Genomic DNA, 22,522 nt, shown 5'->3' on the forward strand with positions numbered 1-22,522 from the left:
ACTTCCGTGGCATGATGTGAAGTCTGAAAGACTTGCTCATAAAATACCAGCTGGAAATCAATTTGTAACCCAGCCTTTCTGAGTTCATAAGGCCTTGGTGTTCTTTCTGGAAGGGGAGGGGATGTTAGTGGCAAGAAGCTCTGCCAGGAGCTGTTTAGGGTCCTGCTTCTCCGGCAGCCAGTGCTGGGTCTGGGGGCTTGCCCCAGAGCAGATTTTGGAACACAGGGTGTGGGTTCATTGCTGCTGGAGACTAGAAACGTGTGCAAGAAGCTTCCCACAGGGTGTGCGGTTGTGTTCACAACTTCTTGGGAGAATCCCCACCAGAGAGGTTGATTTTCCCTTCTCACGGAGAGCACTTGGCAAGAAAGAGCTACTTGTCCATCGTACTAGGCTAGGAACCCTGAGGTCTGTGTGCTCCTTCCCAAACCAGGCTGCACACCTGCTGCGAGGGAGAAGGACATGGAACAGCCTGTGAACCCTCTCTCTTTGAAAGCATGCCTTTTGCTTTTACTGTTCCTAAAACAGAATGGAAAGAAACTCGGATCTCGGAGCCCCAATGAGCCCAAGAGCTGAGGTTATCTGTTGCCACGGGGCCCAAACTCTGCCCTGAAGGAGTACTGAGAGGTTGGGACACTCCTCTCTCGCAGGATCTCGAGGCATGGTGGAGGTGCTGGTGGCCCCTCTGCTGTCTGGTCCCAGGCTCGGTGGCTGGCCCTGGTTCCGGGCACAGGATGCAGCTGGGGAAAAAGAGCGAAGCTGGAAGATTGAGCCACCATTGCACCAGGTCCGTGCAAGACCACTGTAGGGCCAGAAAACTTCAAACTTGGGTGACAGGCCTGCTGGTGCTGTTAGAGAATTAATCAGAGCTGGGAAGGAGAGAGGAGGGCCCCTGCCAGCCCCCAGAACAAGGTCAAATATGGGAACCCAACTCAGAGCTGGCAAGGTGGGATTTGGGTAGGGAGCAAAGAGGGTGCAGATGGTCCTTGGTTACTTAATATCAGACCCCTCACACAGGAGGGCAGGGACCCACACCCAGCAGCCTCCCAGCCTCCAGCAGCCGGGGCTCTGGGTGGAGACTGTATCCCCTAATTTCCTTCTATCCTGCGATGGATCACAGGGCAGCCAACTGTGATTGCTCTATCATATCTGGAGCTCTGCAGACCCCTACATGAATGGCGCAAATTGACAGATCACCCTGACCTGCCAAGATTGCAGGGAGGGTGGTTCTAGACAGCTGTGGTTGTATCAGTCACCTATTGCTATCTAAAAAAACCACCTCAAAACAGTGGCATAAAATAAGAGTCAGTCATTTTGCTGCTGCATCTGAGAGTGGACTAGGCTCAGCCAGGGAGCCATGGGGCTCCCACCATTGGCTGCCTGTGGGAGCGCCAAATCTTCCGGTTTTTCTAGAACAGCCCAGGGGCAGCCAGCTTGTGCTTCTGCCTGGACTTGCAAAGTCAATTTGGAATGGCCCAGGGTAGGTACAGCATTCCAGAAGCTTCTACTCAGCACACTGTTGGTGCCTTGCCTGAAGCGCTCAGGGCCAGGCATAGGCAAAGGGTGGAGTGTTAAAGGAGAGGGAGAAAAGCCTTCCCAGAGAAGCAGGGACGGAGGGTCTGGGTGGCAGCCAAAGGGACGGAGCGGCAGCTGAAGGGCCCACATTGCACAGAAGCTTTCTGCACCCCACTCTCTTTATTTCCCCTCTGAGGACTCACTCTTTGCCATCTTCCCCAGCCAAGAACATCTTCATGAAATATCCTGAGCCCAGCCACACTGAGGTGTAAGTAGCTGCTGAAGCTTAACATAACTCCCCCTCCCCAGGACAGTTGCCTTTACCAGGAACAAAAGGCTGTGGAGTCAAAGTGCAAAGCTTTCATAGGAACATCTCAAGCCGACAAGTGGGTGTCAGGGAGGGTGTGAGGTGATGGCCTTCATCAAGCCTCTGAATTTGTGTGTCATCATCATCACCACCATCATCAGCATCATAACCGTGATCATCATCACCATCATCGCTGTCATCATCACCCCACAATAACAACATCCCATCTTAGCTTCCGGTGGAAGAAGGACATTGCCTGCTTCTGCCATATCTACCATCCTCTCTGGCCCCTGAGAATGTTCATGGACCCCAATGACCTCTGTGGGGCCCACATCTGCCACTGCTGAGAGGCTCAGAGAGAAACACCAGAGAATGAGCCAAGCCTGTTCATATCGGCTTTGAGTCACTGAGCGTCTGCTGTGCGCCAGGTTGAGGTTGGTTCTGCATCTTCCTCCCCTAGCCCCTGGCGGAGTCTCCAAAGCCAACCACGTTCCAGTGTTGCCCCCACGGTCCAGAGGACTTGGCCTTCTGTCTCCACCTTGCTCTGCCATCTCCTTCCACTTCTCAGCTTCCCTCTTAGCTGCTGCCTTAGTAGGTGCCCAAGACATTTCCATTAAATAAGAGAATGTGCATCACACGTGTCTGGCTCCCACAGAGCAGGCATCAGGCAACCATCTGGCCACCAGTCTTCTTTGTGTCACCCTGGTAGTGCCACCATCAGTCCCTTTAGTATGGCAAGGGTCAAGGGGACACCTGACACAAAAGCAAGGAATTCCATAAAGGAGCCAATCCATGGCTGCTTTTCAGAAGAGGCTGTGGCACAAAGCCACGTCGCATGTCATGGACTGTCAAGTTCAACAGGACCTGGGTGAGCTCAGTGTTCTCAACTGTAGAATGGGTTGTTTGGATTATTAAATGCAGTTGTAAGGTTAAAATTTATATTTATCCTCTACAAAATACTAATCAGAGTGGAACTCATACATTCTCAGAGTGGTGGGGAGGGAAACTGAGGCTCTGGAGCGAGTCAGAGGATCTTGCTCCGGTCCCCATTTTCTCGATGACTCACCGTGAGACCTTAGAGCAGCCTTGAGTTTCTCCAGAGTGCAGCTTTTTCAGCTATACGATGAGGCGATGGCGCGGAAAGCATCTGGTGTTCCTCCAAGATTCAAGACAGCACCACTACCCTACTGACACCTTCCCAGCAAAGCCTACAATGCTGTGGGTGGGTGGCACCTTGAGGACTCACCAGTGCAGACGTTCCTTCACTGAATTGCAGGGGACACAGCCCCCAAACTGATCAGGGGCCTTCAGAGGCCACCCCGAGGTGAGAGAGGCAAGTGATCACAGAAGTCGTCATTGCTAACCCCCAGCCAGTCTACTGTGACATGTGTGTGATGAGGACTGCCATGTCATAGCACTTTACAACATACGAGAATTGTCACATACCTCTTATGAGAACACAGTAAGGTAGATACGAAGGCAATGTCCACTTTACAGATGAGGGAAATGACATTCAAAACACTTAAAGGCCACCTCAAGACCACACAGGCAGTGGGTGATGCAGCTAGACCCTGACTCCCAGTTATGTTTGCTCATCTCCAGGAGTCACCAAGGGCTGGGAGATGAAGGGTGACTGGAAGACCACCTTCCCCTCCTTAGTCTAACCTACCTCTGATCCTAAAACTGTGTTCTTTAGGTTGCTACTTCTTTCTTTCCATAGCAAATCTTGTAGGAAAGGGAGAATGCGTTAAGAGCTATCAGTCCCTTACACCCTACTGAGAATAAAACCTCCACACTGCGTTCGACCATGTTAGGTAGTGAGGTTGTGTAGAAAGGAGAGAAGGATGCTATTGAAGTATGAATTGCTGTCCAAGAAGGGCCAAGTGGGCAGTGCGCTGCAGTAAACAGATGGGTGGAGCCAAGAAAGGAGGACACAAAACGAACTACTCATCAATATTCCTCGTACAAGGACACAATTGAATTTCACACAGTTATGGGCTGAGTTGTGTCCCCCTCAAATTCATATGTTGAATTCCTAATCTCCACTATCTCAGAATGTGATCGTGTTTGGAGATTGGGTCTTTAAAGAGGTAATTAAGGTAAAAAGAGGTCGTTAAGGTGGGCCCTAGTGGAATCTGAGTGGTGTCCTGATAAGAGGAGGAGATTAAGACACAGACATACACAGAGGAAAGACCATGTGAAGACACAGGGAGAAGGTGGCCATCTACATGCCAAGGAGAGAGGCCTCAGAAGAAACTAACCCTGCCAGCATCTTGGTCTTGGACTTCCAGCCTCCAGAATTGTTAGAAAATAAATTTCTGTTGTTGAAGCCCCCAGTCTGTGTGGTATTTTGTCATGCCAGCCCTAGAAAACTAATACACACACCAACAAAGTTTGTCTCTTCTGAGTAACTGAGCAACATAAGTCACTGAGTTTCCATTGTTGCCATGGATGCCAGGGAGCTCGGAGCTAAGTGGTCAATTATAGTGACCATCTTGCCTAGAGCAAGTCCACATTTTTGGGGGACATGTCCCCTGCCCAGTAAAATCAGTTGAGCAACACCCAGGAGTGAAGGCATGACGAGTCTGCTATCAGATGACCTTCTCAATTGAGAATTGGTTGTGCCATAACTCAACACTCGTTTTGGCCACTTTGCCCAACCTGTGCCCCATTTTACTGACCTAGAGAGAGGTGTCTATCAACCTAGTACAGAACTCCAGTCTCTGACCTACCCTGTTCTGCGTGCTGACGCCTGGCTGACTTCATCTGTAACCAAAAGCAAAGAGGGAGCATCTGGAAGCCTCACACTGAAGCATTCTTGGACCCCTTGCTGAAGGAAGCCCTCGAGGACAGTGTGTGTCTGTTCCACATTCAAACCCAACTGCAAGGCCACCCAGCAAGACCAGCCATAAGCTCAAACAGGGTAAGAAACATCCCCCACCCCCAACCATGGGTGATTCCAAGGGTGCTGAGAAGGATTTGGCATTTTTCCCGATCCTTCTGCACCCATTGACTAGATTCCCATGTTACAACAATAGAGCTTCACTCCATTAGAGGACGTCTGCGATGGTCTCCATGACTAGACAATCTCCCCAAGAAGGGCCAGGTTCTAAATATCGGTATTGTCGACATGCTTGTGTTCTGATGGCAGATCCGAGGGAACAGCCCAGCATCCCCAACCCACATCCTTCTCCCCCAGCCATAGCTAAGAGACATTTGTCTTTACCTGACCATGACCCAAATCTCCTCCTGCATTGGCAGGGAATTCCCCACGGTGGGGGTTTGGTGGGATGTGGCTTCTGAAGCCGAAGTGCCAAAACCGCCCTTCCTCACCTGCCCACCCAGCCAGTCGGGCACAGGCCAGTGAGCTGGGCTCAGGCACCAGGACACTCCTACGTGGGGGTGGACTCACAGTGAGAGGTGAGGTCATGAGGAATGGCTAGAATTTGTGCACAGAGAGGGCGATCAGCTTGCCCCAGAGTTAGCAGCAGTAGCAGCAGCACCCTGACCAGCCCATTCTGGTGGCGCGGCTGTGCGCATGGTTCCTGCTCCAAAGCTCCCTGGTTCGTGGGTGTTTTCCAAGCTGGTTCTGCAGTCTTGCCTCCTGATGTCCTTCTAGTAAAGTCTCCTTCTGCTGAATCATCCCAGTTGGCTTGTGTTGCCTGCCACCAGGCTCTGGTTATTGGTCTGGCGCCCAGGAGGGGAGGTGGGGCTCGTCCCCTAAGAGAGCCAGCATGGTCTTAAAAGGCACTTCCTCATGTGACGCCTGTGGAGTCTTCCAGCAATGGATGAAGGCTTGATCTTCAACAAGTGGGAAAGAAACCCTAGGGAACCCGAGAGGTTTTCAGGGGAATCTAGGGGCGCAAGGCTCTCAAGTCCAAATATCCCTATCCCAAGTGTCAGGGCCCCTGCCCTCCAGTATCTGGACCCTGAACCTTTACTGGCCTGCTCAGGAAGGAGGGGAATTATGCACCAAAGGAGCCACTGAACCTGCCTAGTGTGTACCAGCAGGGATGAGAGTGTGCCTGGGAGTCGGGCCAAGGGGGACAGAAGAGTACGGTGGATAAGAGGGATTTGTTGATCTGAGGGCATGCAGCCACAACACTGAGTTTAACAACCAGGAATGCATCCTAGGATGATTCCTTCTGGGTTAGCTCTTAGAAACTTGAAAAAGGCGATGGGACACTTTTTAAAGGGAACCATAACGGAAAAGCAATGGCAGAACTTGCAAGGCAGACTGTGGAGGAAAGATCAAAAGGCTCAAAGAAGTAGCCTACAAAAATTAGTCTACTCTAGGAGACTGGAAAACCCAGCATCTGACTATGCTCCTTGGAAGGGCTGGAGGACACTTATCAAGGTGATGAGGAATTCACTGGTGAGGGGAGCACTAGCATCGTTGAGAAGCTCAGCAGTGGCTGTCCTCAGTAGGCCGGGGCTGATGGCAGGAGATGCTGTCACAGAACAAGGCTCCCAGGAGCAGAGGGGATGAGAGAACCATGAAATAGCAAGGGCCAGCAGCAGCACTTAACTCCAGCACTTGCTTCTTCAAGGGAGGTGTAATTACCATAATTACCACAATGGCTGCAAGGTCAGAATGAGGAGGAAGGGGGCGGGCGGGTGTTCTAATTTTCAGAGATATATGGAACAGAGATGGCCCGTAGAGCAAGGTATTCCTAGGGGCAAAACAGATGGGCAACCATCGATGGTACTGCTTAATATACATAATCAAAAGGGGCAAGAATGGATTCACACTCAAAGGTCCATTGACTGGGGAACAGATAAACAAAATGTGGCATATCCATACAGTGGAATGTTACTTAGCCATAAAAAGGAATGACATACTGATGCATGCCTCAACATGGATGAACCTTGAAAACATCATGGGAAGTGAAAGATGCCAGTCATGCAAGATCACATATTGTATGATTCCATTTGTATGAAATGTTCAGTATTCTGGCAAATACAGAGAGAAGTAGATTAATCGTTGCTGGGGGGGTGGTGAAAGGGGTAAATTGGGCTTGATTGTTAGGTACAGGGTTTCTTTTTGGGATGATGGAAACGTTCTGGAATCAGATAGTGGTAATGGTTGCACAACCTTGTGAATATGCCAAAATCCACTGAATTGTGCAATTTAAAATAGTGAATTTTATGTTATATGAATTATATCTCAAAAGGAAAAGAGATATATTCACAGAAGGCCATGGAAAATCATGTTCTTTTGCCCATTTTCCAGACCTGAGCCAGTTTTCAGACCCAGAATCCATCAACCGAAGAGGGGTCTGAGCACAAGGGAGAACCCTGCAGCACCATGGTGAGTGTATACAGCAGCGATTCTTCTAGTTCATCTCTAAAAGGACCTGTGGCATTTTACTTGGGTAACCACACCCTTGAAAAGGGAATTAACCAGATTTTCAACAGTGGTTGGATATGGTCCAAGCTGATATTAACATTTGCAGCGCCATCCTGCCCCTCCTGGTAGGACAGGGGCATATGAGAGTCACGTAACAAATGGATTCCTGACCCAGATCCATCTCACAGTGTATCGCCTGGGCCCATGGAACCACCCAGTGGTCATGTCTGGGTTCTTGAATGTTTGATTGGCATGGACTTACCTGGCAGTTGGCAGAACCCACAAATAGTTCCCTTGACCTGTAGGGTAGGAGCTATTGAGGAAGGCCAAGTGGAAGCCCTGGAACTGCCCCCTCTAGGCAAGACACTAAATCAAAAACACTATTACATCGGGGGTGGGGCGGGATGGAGGACTGTCGGAGAGTAGTGCCACTCTCAAAGAATCAAGCGTGCCAACGTGGTGGTCCCCATTACCTCCCCAATTTAATTCACTCATACTTAATTTAATTTACTATAATTTAATCCACTAGAATTTAAATCACTGGTATCTTTCCTGCAAAGACCACATGGGTCCTGGTGGTTGACAGTGGACTACCACAAAGTTGACCATGCAGCAGCCCAGTTGCAGACACTGTGTCATATGGAGCTTCTTTATTAGAGCAGATTAATACAGGCTTCGGGACATGGCATGTAGCTATTGATCTGGTAAATTTCATCTTTTCCATACCCATCGCAAGGAGGACCAACTCACATTCACATGTGGTGGACAAAAGTAAACATTCAGAGTTTTGCCCTAGGGCTGTGTGGATCCTCCTGCTCTCTGTTATAGTACAGTCTGCAGGACAGGGACTGGACTGTATGAACATTCTGCAGAGCGGCACACTGGTCCACTGTCTTGTGATGTCATGTCAACCAGACCTGAAGTGCAGGAAGTGACAAGCGCTCTTGATGCTACGGCAAGATATATAGTCTCGGGAGAGTGGGAGACCAACCCAACAGAGATCCAGGGGCCTGGGCCATTAGTGGTGTTTTTAGGGACCCACTAGTCTAGGATATGACGAGTCATATCCTATATATGATGAGTCACTCCTCCAAATAAAGAGAAAGTCATTGCACCTTAAACTTTCTACCTCTAAGAAAAATGCACAATGCTTAGTAGGCCTTTTTGGGTTTTGGAGGCAGCATATTTCACACCTGGGAACTGCTCTGACGCATTTATCAGTTGGTGCAGAAGGTTTCTAGTTTGGGCGAGTTTTGAGTGGTTCCCAGAGCAAGAAGGGGCTCTGTAGGAGCGAGATGGTGGTATGAGCATCTTTGATTCTTGGGCTAGACGAACCACAAGCAGTGGTCCAGATCCCATGTCATCCACCTCTGTGCACTGACACCTCTCCCTCACCTCGCACTGAAGACCTCACATGGGGTTTCTATGATCAGTTGACATAGGAGGAAAAAGCCCAAGCTTGGTCCATGGATAGATCAGCTCAGTCTGTCAGGGAGAGACAAAGATGGATGGCAACTGCACCACAGCCCCACGCAGGGGTGGCTGCAACAGTCATCACCTAACGACCGTGAGAATCTTCCTCATGGACAGAGCATCATGCAGTGCACCTGGTCATCCACTTTGCGTGTCCAGAGAAGTGCCCTGAGGTGAGGATATGCGTGGATTCATGCGCAGTGGGGAATTGCTTAGCTGGTCGGTCAGGAGCCTGGAAGGAGTAAATCGAAAGTTCAGAGACAAGGAGACTTGGGAAAGAGGCATCTGATTGGACTTACGGGGAGTGGGCACAGAGTGTGAGGATCTTTGTGTCTACCCAGGAGGGGCACTAAGTAACCCAGTGGGCAGGATAACTTGGCCAGTAGATGTCAGGCCTCCTGTGCCCTCGCCACCTGAGTGCTTCCGCAGTCAGGGACAGACAATGGAGAGCCACGTTGGGGGCCACGCACAGCTGATTCTCCATTTTATTAGGATCTTTTAACACTATTACTTGATGCTCTTTGCCTCTAATAATGCTTTCACCAAAATACTCTCATCTGATATTAATATAATGACGCCCCTTTCTTTGTATCTGTATACATCTGTATATTTTTTCTCCATCCTTTCATTTTCAACTGTTACGTAACCTTGTGTCTTAGAAATCTCTCATAAAACAGCAAATAGTTGTATTTTTTAAAACTAGTTTGATAATCTTTGACTTTTAGCTGAAACATTTAGTCTACATATATAAACTAAAAATTATTTTTAAAATATATATGTATTTATATATATTTATATATAAACATATATTTATATATTTATTTAATATATATTTATTTAATATATATTTATTTAATATATATTTATTTAATATATATTTATTTAATATATATTTATTTAATATATATTTATTTAATATATATTTATTTAATATATATTTATTTAATATATATTTATTTAATATATATTTATTTAATATATATTTATTTAATATATTTTTATTTAATATATATTTATTTAATATATATTTATTTAATATATATTTATTTATTATATATTTATTTAATATATATTTATTTAATATATATTTATTTAATATATATTAAAAGTTGATATATAAAGTAATTGTTGATATATTGGGGTTTTAATTTAGCATCTGATTTTATGGTTTCTTTGTCTCCCCATCTTTTCTCCTTTCTTTAAGAATGCTTATTTTTTTTTCCTTCCATACTTTTGCTCTAATCTTTTAGTGAATATCCTAGAAATTATACCATAAATTCCTTTTTTAAAACTGAGATATAATTGACATATAACATTATATTAGTTTCAGTGTACAACATAATGATTTGATATTTGTATATATTGCAAAATGATCACCACAGTAAGTCTAGTTAACATCTGTCACCATGCATAGTTACAAATTTCTTTTCTTGTGATGAGAACTTTTAAGATCTACTCTCTTAGCAATTTTCAAATATACTGTACAGTATTATTAACTATAGTCACTATGCTGCACCTTACATTCCTAGGACTTATTAATTTTATAACTGGAAGTTTGTACCTTTTGACCATCTTCTCCCATTTCACCCACCATTTCACCCTTCACCCAGGATTCTTAATATATAAAAATCTGAACTCAATACCTTTACCTTCCACCCAAATAGAACAAGGACCTTGAGCCCCTGGATTCCATGTAACTCACACTTGACATGTGTGTTTTGCCGTCTAGAACTTTAGTCCTGTTTTGTTTTCCTTAACCCCCCAAGACATCATGAATACTGCTTTCTACAGTCAATGGTTGTCTTTATTTACCCTCACCTGGACTCTGCGTTCTTCATTCCTTCTCCCACCTCTGAGATCACTTTCCTTCTCCCTGAAATGCATTTTTCAGAACTCCTTTCAATTCAACCATAATGGACTCCCTCACCCTTTTTTTTTTTTTTTTTTTTGTGAGGAAGATCAACCCTGAGCTAACATTCATGCTAATCCTCCTCTTTTTGCTGAGGAAGACCGGCTCTGAGCTAACATCTATTGCCAATCCTCCTCCTTTTTTTTCCCCAAAGCCCCAGTAGATAGTTGTATGTCATAGCTGCACATCCTTCTAGTTGCTGTATGTGGGACGCGGCCTCAGCATGGCTGGAGAAGCGGTGCGTCGGTGCGCGCCCGGGATCTGAACCCGGGCCGCCAGCGGCACAGCGCGCGCACTTAACCGCTAAGCCATGGGGCTGGCCCTCCCTCACTCTTTATTTCACTTTCCTTCTTGAAAGATCTCTCCCTCGGGTAGAAAATATTAGTTTAGACAATTTTCCTGTGAAATCCTTTTTCCAAAATAAATCTCATATAGTAGTCCAACAAGTAAGGCAGAAAAAAAAAGAGAGAGAGAGAGAGCTCTTCGGGTTCAAGCAGGGATGGGAGGTCCAGAACCATCTTTGCTCAACCTGCCCTCTGCCCCAATCAGCCTTGAGCTCCTCCTAGAAATGCTAGGGAACCCCAGGACACAGTTTGCAAATTATTAACCTAAAAACTCACAAATCAACATAAACTCACCATTGCCTAGACCCTAAGGACATCCAAAGGGCAGCATTGGTTGTGTCCATCCTGCCCTGGTCAGAGAAAAGAGTCCCTGAGTCTGAGGCAGGAGCTCTTCTGGCTTGAAGAGGCCCTTGGTGTTGTGGGGCATAAATGAATTCTTACACCCATAGCAACCACAGGGGGCCATGAACAGTTGTACAGGTTGCACACTACTCAAAATCTCCTGGTCCAGGAAACAAGTGGGTTCTGAAGTCCAGTGCATGCCCTGCTCTCCTGACTGGGTCCCTGGGTCAGATGAGGTCCCCTTTTTTCTAATTCACATGAAAGTTCTATGCAAGCCAACAATGGCCCTATGACCAGGATGAAATGTCATTATCGTTCCACCTGCCTTTCTGAGCTCAGTCCCTACACTCACTGGGACTCTTTGTGACCCTGAAGACTTCACTGTAATTCTGTCCCCAGGAAGGGGGGCCCTGGATGGGGCACCTGAGTGTTCAGACCTAGAAGGGAACTTCATCATAGGAAACAAGTGAATTGGTGTCTGACTTATGTACTTTAGCCCTTTATACGTGTGCAAGTGTTTTGGGGTGGGGGATCAGCCTCCCTGGATCCAGCAGGATTCCAGGAACTGAGGACCTGGCCATAGGCCCTGAAATCCCTGGGAGACTTGGAAGATGCCCCAAGGTTCCTTCAGTCAAGGCCTCCTGCCCAACCTGGTGTCTGCGTGGCCCTCCCCTGCTGGCTGGAATCCAGTCTTTCCCTCCACCCCATCTCCCACTGCCTCAGTAACGAAGCCCAGGATGAAAATCAGCCGACAACAGAGCACGGCTGCCAGCAGGGCTTAACACCCTCCTCGGTCTCCAGGCCGTAGGGAGCGGGCAGGCCGTGGTGATGGGAAAACACACATTGCTTGGGGGCGTTGCGGATACAGTACAGACTATTTTTAGCAAATTGTTCTGACTTAGTGAAAAACCTGAAAGATAGTGTTGATAATCATCCTTATTTTAGTGCCACAGATGGCACTGCTATAATTAGACATTGTTTCTGGGTGATTCTGCTGTTCCTATAAGAGGACACCTTGCTTACTTCAGAAAGACATCACTGAAGGTTGTCTTTTTTTTTTACTTTGGGGCTCAATCTTTTACTCTTTACCCTTAAGTACTAACAACATTTGTGAGAAAAAGTAAATTATTCACATGTCCCTCAAGCTAATATTACCCTGAACATAAATGAGAGGTTTGAGCCCTCTTTTGTTCTCTGAGCCTAGTGACAACCAGGAATTATCCCCTGCGGCCTGCCTGCCTCCTCAGAGGTACTTCCCGGGCATCCAGCCGAGCCAGGCTCCCCATTATCTCGTCTCACCCTGTGCTTTCTTTCATATCAGTGGTTTTCATTTGTAATTGCGTATTTATCTGTGAGACACTTGGCCGAACACCTGTCCCCTCTCCTGGACCATCAGTTCCACAGGGAAGGGACTGGAGTCCTTCTGTTCACCGCCCTGTCCCCAGTGCCTAGGATGGGGACATCAATGAAACACAAGGGTGAGTGGGAAAGCCACAGCCAGAGATGGGCGTCTAGAGAGCCCACAACCTCCAGCTTTCTGGGCCGCTCACCCACCCGTGGGCTCACTGCACAGGCCGAGCCTCTGGCCAGGATTGGGCCTATCTCTTTGCACTTCAGTTTTCTGATCTGACAAACAATTAGGAAAACATGCCCTACTTAGGCAAAGGGGTATCATAAGCCTTTAGTGAGGAATGTGAACGAGATCAGAAGACTGAAAACAGAGGAGCAGATGTGAACCATGATTCTACTATTAAAACTAGGTTTGGGGCAGAATTCCAGAAAGAGCTTATGTTCCTTGGGAGCAGGTGTCTCATTAGGATCTTGTCACAGCCACAGCCCAATCAGTGCATCTCCCGTACCACCTGTAGACGCGGTCTCCAAGACGGCCCCCAGTGATCCCACCTCCTGGTGTTCACACCCCTTGTAGAATCCTTCCACACTGTCCCAGGCACCAAGAGAACACGACAGAGTGATAGTGTGACACTTCCGAGATTAGGTCATAAACGGCACTGCGACTTCCTTCTTGGTTGAGCTCTCTGCCTGTCTCTGTCTGTCTCTCTCTCTGATCTCTTGCTCTGGGAGAAGCCAAGTAATGAACCGCCATTTGGAGATGCCTGTGTGGCGAGTACCTGAAGCCTCCTGCCTACAGCCATGTGAGCGAGCTGGAAAGCAGATCCTCCTGCCTGTCAAGCCTCCAGAGGCCGCTGCCCCGGGCTATACTTCATTGCAGCCTCATGAGAGTCTTGAACTGCAAGAGCCAGCTAAGCTGCTCCCAGATTCCAGACCCTCAGACACATGTTTGTTGTTTTACACTGTGCGTTTTTGTGGTCATTTGTTATACAGCATAGATAACTCGTGCACCAGCCAGCTGCATCTCTGCCCCCTGGCTCTGTTGAGTCAAGGTTGGGAGCTCAGCCTCCCTCACAGCTGCTGCCAGTGGTCTACCCTCCTCTCTTCTTCCCACCTCTCTGGTCCTCATCAGCCCCCTTCTCCCCTTGACGACCAACTCTCTGGTCCTGGCTCAGCAAGAGTCACCAGCATAGACCACAACAGAGGAACAGGCAAGGCCGCAGGGACCAGGGTGCCGGCTAACCTGAGAAGCCAGGGAACCTCATAGTTCCGACCCCTGGCCTAGGAAGGAAACTCGAGCTTGCTTGCCCCTCTCCTACATTGGCTGAGCCTCATTTCCTAAGAAGGAGAATGTGCTCACCCAAACTCTTCTCCCCCCATCCTTCCAATCCCACCGCAAGGGAGCCGTGCCGAAACTTACCTTCTCCAAACTGCCTGAGGACCATCCCTCTTGGTCCAGTCATGACCCCTTCCCTCTATCCCAGTTCTGTGGCTGGTATTCTTTTGAAGGCCATATTCCACCAACAAATCCAACTGTCGTAATTTGATGAGAGTTCCTGCAGAAAAGAGAAGGGCTCCCGCTGGCTTCTCAGACCCAGGATTTCTGCCTCCAGGGCACCAGCCATACAGGGACTTCTTCCATTTGTTAAATACCCAAATTCCCCAGAGTCTCCTGAGTGTTCCCGGTGCTGATCATTCCCCACCCCCATTCCGCACCACGCTAGCTACAACAGCAGGCCAGAGGTGGGAGCTTCCTCTTCCTTTTCCAATCAAGTTTTTATTTTTGGAAAAGTGATCCCTGCGTGAAGTGTACATTCCAAGTAGTTGAAGTTCACAGTGAAGGGCAGCCGTCCTCTGCCTGTATCTCATCACGTGGTCCCACTCCCCAGGGACCACTGCTTTCCTTTTTTTTTTTTTTTTTCATTTGTTTCTGAAAAAATAAGGATATATGACTTTTCTATTTATTATATTTTGACATTATTTGTTGACTTTCTATTACAATTGTGGAGGATTTGACACTCCTAGTCCACTGTGCTCCCACCTTCCTTCCTCATCCATCATCCTAATGTATCTTTAGATTGTAGTTTTTGGTTAAATTAATAGACGGCATTTATATTACCAGGACCATTGCTCATTGCAGAGCCAAACAGTGTATGCTGAATATATACCGTTCTCATAATCCTCTCCTCCACATCAGAGGTAAATCCCCCCTTTTATCATTTTCAACGTCCTTATGGCTGACTTTTCCCCAAATGCTTCCATATTTCTGTCAAGCACCTATAAACAGATATTTCAAGTGCCCTAAGACATCTGATAATCTAGCAGTTCCTCCTTCCCTGGAGGCCTCCCTCCCAGGTCCTCTGACTTCCTGCTCAGATCTGACCAGTTGTTCTCTTGGTCTGTGGTACAAACTGTTACCTTGGAGCTTCTCTTGGACTCTCTGTAGGGCTAGTCCCCTGTTTCCTGCACCCCTGCTCCTCCTCTTTCTTGGTTTACATGTTTGTTTTGATGGAGCACATCCTCCAGCATCTTTCTAAGAAAGGATATACAGAAGGTAAAAATTTTTTAAATGTTGCATGCCTAGCAATTCTTTTATACCACTTCATACTTGAAAGATAATGTGGCGTGATGTAGAAATATAGGTTGAAAAAACTTTTTCATCAAAATTTCAAAGGCATCATTCTATTGTCCTCTATCTTCTAGTCCTGCTGTTGTGAAGCCTAATGTCATTCTAATCCTTAAACCTTTGTGTGTGTTGTACCACCTCCCACAATCCACCAGTTTGTGGGATTTTCTCTTTATCCCTGATGCGTTCAGATTTCATGAGGATATGTGTTGACGTGGAATTTTAAAAGCTCATCGTGCTTTTTCTTGATGAGCTCTCTCCATTTGAAGGCTCCCTCCCTTCAGCTGGCAATTTTCTTGTATTATTTCTTTGAAAAGGTCCTCTCTGTTCTCTCCTTTTGTAATGCCAATTAGTAGGACAATGAATCCTCTGGACCAAATTTCTAGTTGTCTTTTCTCTCTTACTGTCAATCTCTTTGTCTTTTTTCTAGACATTTCCTCGACTCTGCCTTCTTGTGCTTTGATGACCCCCTCCTTAGAGAACGCTGCCCTTGTTTCTTGGATGCAACATCCCCTCACATCTCCCTGAGAATATTAATGACAGGAGTTTCATTTTGAACTTTTCTCCTGCTCCCTTCCCTCTGATTCCTCTGAGTGCTTTTTTTCTGTTTATTTGTTGGGGTCCATGCTGGCAGCTTTGCTCCCACGTTTGGGGATCCTTGGCAATCTGTTTATTGTCCAGCGTGCAGCACTAAAGAGCTCTTTGAAGATTTGTTGGGTGAAGGGAGCTTTAGACCAGTGGGTGAAGCAGATTGCTTTGTCGGGGGTGACCCTCACACGGAAGCATTTTTAGGTCTCTCTAGGGACATGTGCCTGCCTGGGGCACGTGGGTCATGCTGCCAACTTCCTGGGAGGAGAGCGGGAGAGGGGGCTCTTGCAGGTTCTCTAAGTTAGTGTGAAGTCTTCTTTTTATACCCCAGCCCCTTTCCAGTCCAGACCCCACCACTGCCTTCTGCTGTCTCTGGGTCCCTGAGCCTAGAGCCACTCCTCTCCAATTCCTCCAAAGAACAAACCTCCAGGCTTGTCTGGGGATTTCAGTGGAGGGAACCTGGGTCATCCTGGCTTTCTAGACAGAGTTTGGATCAACCTCTCTGTTTCTGCCTCCCCACCCCTGCCTCATCCCACCTCCTGTAGTGCCAGCTGCCTCCCATTGCCTGGCTTCTGGGTTCCACCAAGTGAAAGGGCCTGGTTCTTGGCAGCATACCCCTCACCCACCCCACAGGTCCTCAGGTCCCGGCCCCCCTTCTCTGCCTCACCATGCTCATGTCTCAATCTACTCATCAGGAAAATGGGGACAGCTGTGGTTCCCACTCCCCAGCGGTGCTGCATGGAAGAAATGAGCTCCCAGTGGTGCCACCGCTACTGTGATGGGAATTGTGCGGGCAGCCCTCGGGCAAGCTCTGTCCCCCAGCCCATGTTCTGTTTTTCCCACCCAGGCCCAGGAAGAGGAGCCAGGCCCAAGGGTGGTGTGAAGCACTCGTGCTGAGTGCACAGAGCCAGGGAAAGCTGTTCCCCTCCATGTGCTCCCAGAGCCTGCCCATCCACATAGGACCAGTCACCAGCAGAGCATGTCACCGAGGGTCATATGCACTTGGCTGTTTCACAGCCCCCCGCAGCTTCTCTCAGCCTCTCTTTCCACATCCGTGGACAGAAATGTGCACAAATGTAAAATAACAACGATAATCATATGAGATGGCAGCTGAGACCTGTACAGCTAATGACAGTGTGAAAGAAGGATGAGCAGGCTCTGTGCCATCTCCCCACCTACTATTCAAATTACTTTACTCACCTTTAAAATAATGTCTGACTTCAGTAGGAACAATTACCAGAGTGGTAAAGGTGTGAGTGCTCTCCATGCAAGGGAAGGGGAGCCTCGAAGAGCAGCCCCTGCTCTGTGCTGGTGGGGGTTTAACCCTTGAAAGGAGACGGGCTCCTTTCTGCTGCAGGGGCTCCCGGCAGGGTGTGGGTGCAGGTGACTGAGACAGGAAAGCCAAGGGGGCCCGGCCTGCTGCTATGGTCCAGGTTGGCCCACCTCCTGCCCCTGGCCAGGGCTGTCGGGGCATGAAGACTTGCCTGGAGCCTCAAATGCCCAGAGGCCTGGCAGGACCACAGACTGCACGGCTGGACACATGGACAGGGCCTGTTTCCTTCCCATGGCCGTGCCCTCTGTAGATTACGCAGTCACAGTGGGCACTCGTATTTCATCTGTGTTTCAGGGAAGCCATTAAGCTTTGGGGGATTTTGTTTGATGACCTGGGCGTTGCCAGATGTTTACGAACTTAATGTACATCATGAAGTAGAAGAAAAGCATTTGTTACATCCCCTCCCTCTCCTAAGAGTGGAGTATGGGGGAACTGCAGGACCCTTTGCTTCCCAGTCAGGGGAATGGGTGGGGAAGGCAGGAGAGAGGAGGGTGGGGATAAGGAGGGTGGAAATCTAAGGGAGGGAGGGTCGGAGGCCATTGAGACTCTGCCAGGAGTGAGGAACACACAGAGGGCTGGTGACAAGAAAGCTGCAGGGAGAGGCACCACACCCTGGGGACACAGAACCCTCCTGGGCACCCTTGTGAACTCCTGGAGGGGCAGGAAGTAAAGAAAGGCCGAGTCCTGTTCAGAGTTGGCCCACACACAGAGGGTGGAGCCTCCACCTCCATGTTCCACCTGTACAGTGGGTGGCACCCATCCTGGGACAGAGTCACTATAACCCACTCAAGTGGACCTCAGCTCCAGCCATTGGATTTGGGGACCATCTGAGGGCATCAGCGATGCTCTAGATGAGTGCTGTGGTTAGGGATGGTAAGAAAAGTCAATTGCAAAAGTGTCTGCAAGTCTGGCAGGCCCTGCCTCGGCTGTCCCTTCCTGGTGGGCCAGTAGCTGTGTATGTGTTGCCTTTCTGGTGGGAGGTGGGGGGGGTGTGATGTAGACCCTCCCAGGGATCAGCAGGGTGGACCCCACTTCCAGACAGCAGCAGGCAAAAGTGGAGCTGGGAGTGGTCTGCAGCCTCCAAAGGCATGGCTTGGACAAGCCATGATGGAGGCTGGACTTGGACTTGGAGGCTGGAAGTCCAAGATCAGAGTGCCAGCATGGCAAGGTTCTGGTGAAAACCCTCTCCAGTTGCAGACAGCCGACCGACTTCTCGTCGTGTCCTCACGTGACGGAAAGAGAATCAGAGAGCTCTCTGGGGTCCCTTTTATAAGGGCACTAATCCCATCCCTGAGGGTTCCACCCTTATGACCTAATCACCTCCCAAAGGCCCCATTCCAATACCATGACATTAGGATGTCAACATGTGAATTTGGGGGGGACACAAACACTCAGTCTATAACACCAGAGGAGACTCACGGTGCCACGTTCCATGTTTCATGTATCCTTCCAGGAATTAATTTCTATGCTTCTACACAGACACTCACACAAGTGAGATGATTCTATACACATACTCTCCAGCTTCCTCTTTTTCATGAAACAATACACTTTGAAGATCACTTCATATCATAGACCTAAATATATCTTTTTTAAAAAAATGACTGAATGGTAATTCCATACTAGGGATGTCCTGTAATTTATTTAATTAATACTACTATTGATAATATTTAAGTTGTATCCATCCTTTTACAATCACAAACAATGCTTCCATGAGCTTCAGTGATAAATGGCCTCACACACGTGTGTGAGAACCCCTACAAGACAAAGTCCTGAAGTGGGATTGCTGGCCGGAGCACACGAGTGTGTAATTCTGCCCGATGTGCCCAAATTCCCCCTCCTCCCACCCTGAGCTTGTGCCCCCTCACACAGTGATCATCAAAGGCTGGACTTCTGCCGATCTGTTGGTGTGAACTAGGGTTTCACTGATGTTTCAGTTGCATTTCTCTTCTTGTGAGATTAAGTATATTTTCAGATGTTTAGAAGCATTTTCATTTCCTGTGAAGGATTTCTATCCATTGCCCATTTTCCGGTTCTGTTGTTGGATTTTTTTCTTATTGATTTATAGCAGCCCTCTGCCTGTGACATAAGCTGCATATATTATTATGCATATGATACTATTCTCAAATCATAGACATAAATATACCTTGTTCTTTTTAATGACTGCATGATATTTCCTTCTTAGGGATGTGCCATAATTTTATTCTCAGTTTATCATTTGCCTTTTTACTTTAATCAGGATGTTTTCTGCCATGCAGAAATATTTGGCTTTTATCTGGTAGAATAAATCAGTTATTTTATCTATGGTCTCAGGATTTTGTAACATAATCAAAAAGTTCACCCCCTCCAAGATTACAAATTATTTTTCTCATCTTCTTCTGGTATTTTTATGGTTTGCATCTTTTTACATTTAAATCTTTGATCCACCTGGATCCCTCTGGGATTTATTTTGGTGAAGATATGACCTGGGCATTCAATTTTATTTTTTCCAGATGGCTGGCCCATTGTCCCAGCACATGTATTGAATAACCCACCTTTTCCCTACAAGTTGAGATGTCACCTTCACTACCTTTAGATTCCCACCTGTATCTGGTGGCCCTGCACTGTGAATGTCCTCCCGACCACCTTCCGCCTGAGGACATGCTAGGCAGATGGCCAGAAGCTGCCCCTGCTCCTAGCCCTGCAGCCCACCCTACCCCCATTTGCAAGGTCGGCCTCCAATTCCAGAGATCCCAGTTTAAGGCACCATGGTGGGCCAACAGGTCTCCATAAAGCAGTGTCCCCAAGATAGGAAAGTCATCACCTAGCAGCATATGTGCCCCACAGTTCTGCACCCCATGCAGGCTGCTGTGCCCTGCACTGTCCCCTAAACACAGCCCCACCCCCTCCCATTACAAGCGTGACAGTCCCAGAGCAGGAGTCCAGGGTCCAGTTCGGCTTCAAGCTGCCCATGCAGGCCAAGGAAAGGCTCAAGGCACAGTGCTAAGTGGAAGGCCAGGCAGGTGGGTCACCCACACTCCCTCCTGGCAGGCTGGAAGGCTGATACCAGAGGCGGCCCCAGCCTCCTGCCTCCTGGCGGTTCCCACTCAGCTTTCTCCATCCTTCCCCACTGGACACCACCATTCACATTGAGAGGCTGCTTTGTGCCAGGACCTGCTGTGGGGGCTGGGACGATGTTGATGAGAAAACAGACACCCTGTGCGAGCCTGTGGAAGTCGGTGTCCCAGGAGGGCGCACATCATGCCACCCTGCAGGGGCCTGGCTTAGTCAGGCGAAGCAGTGCTTGCACTGAGCATTCACCAGGAGTGGAGCTGCCACAACCCAGGCGGGGAAGGCCGACCACTAGAGAGAACAGTACGTGCCAGGGGCTCGAGGCAGGAGGCAGCAGGTGATGCAGGAACCAAGGACAAAAGTCCAGGCTGCTCCCCAGCTCAGATGCACTGCGGAGACCCTGCAGGGCAGACAGCCCCACACAAAGACGAGTGGAGGAGACGCCCCCGGCACACTCGGGCGGAGGCCTGCAGGGGGCGCACCACCACAGCGCGGGGGCAAGAACGGAATCGCCGCACAGCTGAAGGGGCATCGCCGGCGGAGGATGTGAGACAAGGGCGCGCTCTCCGGACCTGGCCAGGCTCTGCCAGCTGTTAGGCTTGGGCTCCGATTCTGACTTAACAACACTGATGCTCAGTTTTCTCATCTATAAAATGGAGGTAACGCTACAGCAGCCCCTGACATTGGTGAGGAGTGTCCCCCTAGACCCACTGAATGCTTAGATCAGCCAGCACTACTCAGTGATTGCAGACAGAGGGTGGTGAGCAGGACCCACCCACCGGTCAAGTCATGGCGCACACACCCATTCATCAAGAGTCGCATTTTCCAGGCATCTTACCAGTTTAATCCTCAAAGCAACAGGTTTGCAAAAGGTGCTATCATCACAGATTTCAGCAAACCTGTACCTCTAGGATTTGGAGGTAGAAAGTCATATTGCACCTGTCAACCCCAAAAGGTGAGTCCCGCACCCCTCTCCCAGAGGTAGTGACCTACGTATATCAGGTCCTTGACAAATGCTGGCTCCCTTACAACTGTCTCTGCTTTCCCTGCAGAAGCACCCACCTGCCCGCGGCACTGGGGTCCTGGTGCAGAGTGAACGGTTTGTTGAAGGGCCAAGACGGCCTGGTCAAGGAGGGCCGGGTGCTGCCCCTCAGGGGTCCTGCCAATCCTTCTGTGGTCCCAGCAAAGGGTTCGCGCTTGGAAGGTCAGGAAGTGGCCACTTCTTACAAGGCTGCCTTAAATTATTTCAGCTGCACTGAGGTATTTCGAAGTCAGACCAAATAAACATTTGCATCTAAAAAAGGCAAAACAGGCTCATTTGAAATAGAGAAGAAAGCCTTTCCCTTTCCGGAGGGCATGGCCCGACTGTCCAGTGAGGCTCTGCAGGGTTCGCCCTGGTCCTGTGTGTTTGCCAAGGCACATAGCTCAGCTTCTGTTTCAGGAGGGAAGGATTTTCTTTGAAAACAAAATGTGAGCCCACCTAAGTTTCCTTCCCCGATCTGCTCCTTGGTCACCCCGACCCCCTGCAGCTGTCGGTACCGCATCTGGAAAGGGTTCGCTTTTCACGAGAAGGTGACTGTGACCCACTCCATGTCATCCACCAGTCAGGCCCCAGGCAGAGAGGAAGGGCGGTGCTCCCCGAGCTCCCCAGGCAGCCCACAGTGACCTCCACACACAGTCCGATGTGCGCCCCCTTCTCGGGACACTTCCTGGCTCCCACCCTCTTCACTTTGGACCCAGTGCCCAGGAGACGACAAGAGCCCCGCTCTTCCTGAAGAATCTGGACCGGAACACAGCGTGGGCATCACCTTCTTTTCTTCTAGCAATTATGCCCCTGTGGATTATATCTCATCACCTAAATTAAGCCCGAAGGAAGGGGCATCTGCTACGACATTCTGTATATTTTCCCCCAGGCCCTGTTGTAGCATTTCCACCAATTACAACAGGAACGGTCCACACGCTGGTTTCACCTGAGGTACGCCTAAGCAGTCTAAGGCAGTCCACCATCTGACCCTCACAGCAACCCTGTCTGGGAGGAGGATCCACACAAACACTGGCCCCTCCTCACCCTTCTGCTCTGGCACCAGAGCCCTTGCTCATTCATTCATTCATTCATTCAACCCTTGTTGACACTGGGTTCAAGATGGCTCATTAAACACATCCAGGTACTTCTCCTCCCTCCTCAGGTCTCTGGAATACCAGAATAAATACAAAAACAAATACTTAGAAGCCCTGGAAAACTAGGAAAAGTGCCAGCAGCAGACCAGAACATTGAGGAATTTCTGGAGATAGAACAGATGAGGTCAGATTAGTGGTGAAACCCATCAGAGCTGAGGAGCC

The 22,522-nt window shown here is 48.7% G+C and overlaps 1 long non-coding RNA gene across 1 annotated transcript; it reads right to left on the reverse strand.

Moving 5' to 3' along the window:
* Positions 1-7,655: 7,655 nt before the first annotated feature.
* LOC147917656 (uncharacterized) lies at positions 7,656-21,377 on the reverse strand. The gene is made up of 3 exons (XR_015551736.1): positions 21,245-21,377; positions 14,008-14,143; positions 7,656-8,874 (listed from the first exon to the last, which is right to left on the reverse strand). It is a non-coding gene; the product is annotated as an uncharacterized LOC147917656 (long non-coding RNA).
* Between the last annotated feature and the right edge of the window lie 1,145 nt (positions 21,378-22,522).

The sequence above is a fragment of the Ceratotherium simum genome, chromosome 3 (genome assembly GCF_057802395.1).
Source record: "Ceratotherium simum simum isolate JZ-2026a chromosome 3, ASM5780239v1, whole genome shotgun sequence".
Taxonomy (NCBI): Eukaryota; Metazoa; Chordata; class Mammalia; order Perissodactyla; family Rhinocerotidae; genus Ceratotherium; species Ceratotherium simum.